The sequence below is a fragment of the Schistocerca americana genome, chromosome 2 (assembly GCF_021461395.2).
Source record: "Schistocerca americana isolate TAMUIC-IGC-003095 chromosome 2, iqSchAmer2.1, whole genome shotgun sequence".
Lineage (NCBI taxonomy): Eukaryota > Metazoa > Arthropoda > Insecta > Orthoptera > Acrididae > Schistocerca > Schistocerca americana.
The window spans coordinates 985,052,432-985,054,392 of record NC_060120.1 but is presented as its reverse complement, the minus strand read 5'-3'; positions in this window follow the sequence as shown (position 1 = coordinate 985,054,392).

Sequence of the window (1,961 nt, the reverse complement as noted above, 5' to 3'; positions counted from 1 at the left end):
GTGGAAATGGCATGGCAAGCCGTTCCACAGGACTACATCCAGCATCTCTACGATCGTCTCCATGGGAGAATAGCAGCCTGCATTGCTGCGAAAGGTGGATATACACTGTACTAGTGCCGACATTGTGCATGCTCTGTTGCCTGTGTCTATGTCCCTGTGGTTCTGTCAGTGTGATCATGTGATGTATCTGACCCCAGGAATGTGTCAATAAAGTTTCCCCTTCCTGGGACAATGAATTCACGGTGTTCTTATTTCAAATTCCAGGAGTGTATATCCATCTTCTCCTTCCCAAAATATCAATGGATATTGCAAAGCATCGTAAGAGCGATGACTGTCATCAATCGTATGCACTGTGTTATCTCTGTGTTGGATTCGTGTATCTCGACGTTCAAATGCGTCGCCAAACATAACAACTGCTACTTCATTAACGGTCGGTGCTTTACATCGGCCCGCATGCTACCCAGATGGCACGGTCTCTGCTTTGATGACGATCGTATAGTTGTCGTTTTGCAGTCTGTTTGAAACGGTATTGAACAACTGGACCAACTGGTTGTGATTCTGTAAAAACGGTTCTAAATTGCCCACAATTTCTCGCTCCTCCATCTGCTCGATGTGGTTGTACTGGCAGCGTGAGTTTATTTGCTGCTCCTCATCACCCATGAAGTAGATTTGCAGAAGTTTTGAGTCGGTATCAGGCATCGGCATTAAAGAACCAATTTGACGATACACTTGGCCCTGAATCTTAAACGTTGATTGAAAATTGCGACCATCCTCATTCTGAACGATTTTTGTTGCTCCGAATGATGTCATTTGAAAGCACTAACTGAATTTGCGAATTTTACGCAAAAACAATTTAGACTGAGATATACACTCCTGGAAATTGAAATAAGAACACCATGAATTCATTGTCCCAGGAAGGGGAAACTTTATTGACACATTCCTGGGGTCAGATACATCACATGATCACACTGACAGAACCACAGGGACATAGACACAGGCAACAGAGCATGCACAATGTCGGCACTAGTACAGTGTATATCCACCTTTCGCAGCAATGCAGGCTGCTATTCTCCCATGGAGACGATCGTAGAGATGCTGGATGTAGTCCTTTGGAACGGCTTGCCATGCCATTTCCACCTGGCGCCTCAGTTGGACCAGCGTTCGTGCTGGACGTGCAGACCGCGTGAGACGACGCTTCATCCAGTCCCAAACATGCTCAATGGGGGACAGATCCGGAGATCTTTCTGGCCAGGGTAGTTGACTTACACCTTCTAGAGCACGTTGGGTGGCACGGGATACATGCGGACGTGCATTGTCCTGTTGGAACAGCAAGTTCCCTTGCCGGTCTAGGAATGGTAGAACGATGGGTTCGATGACGGTTTGGATGTACCGTGCACTATTCAGTGTCCCCTCGACGACCACCAGTGGTGTACGGCCAGTGTAGGAGATCGCTCCCCACACCATGATGCCGGGTGTTGGCCCTGTGTGCCTCGGTCGTATGCAGTCCTGATTGTGGCGCTCACCTGCACGGCGCCAAACACGCATACGACCATCATTGGCACCAAGGCAGAAGCGACTCTCATCGCTGAAGACGACACGTCTCCATTCGTCCCTCCATTCACGCCTGTCGCGACACCACTGGAGGCGGGCTGCACGATGTTGGGGCGTGAGCGGAAGACGGCCTAACGGTGTGCGGGACCGTAGCCTAGCTTCATGGAGACGGTTGCGAATGGTCCTCGCCGATATCCCAGGAGCAACAGTGTCCCTAATTTGCTGGGAAGTGGCGGTGCGGTCCCCTACGGCACTGCGTAGGATCCTACGGACTTGGCGTGCATCCGTGCGTCGCTGCGGTCCGGTCCCAGGTCACGGGCACGTGCACCTTCCGCCGACCACTGGCGACAACATCGATGTACTGTGGAGACCTCACGCCCCACGTGTTGAGCAATTCGGTGGTACGTCCA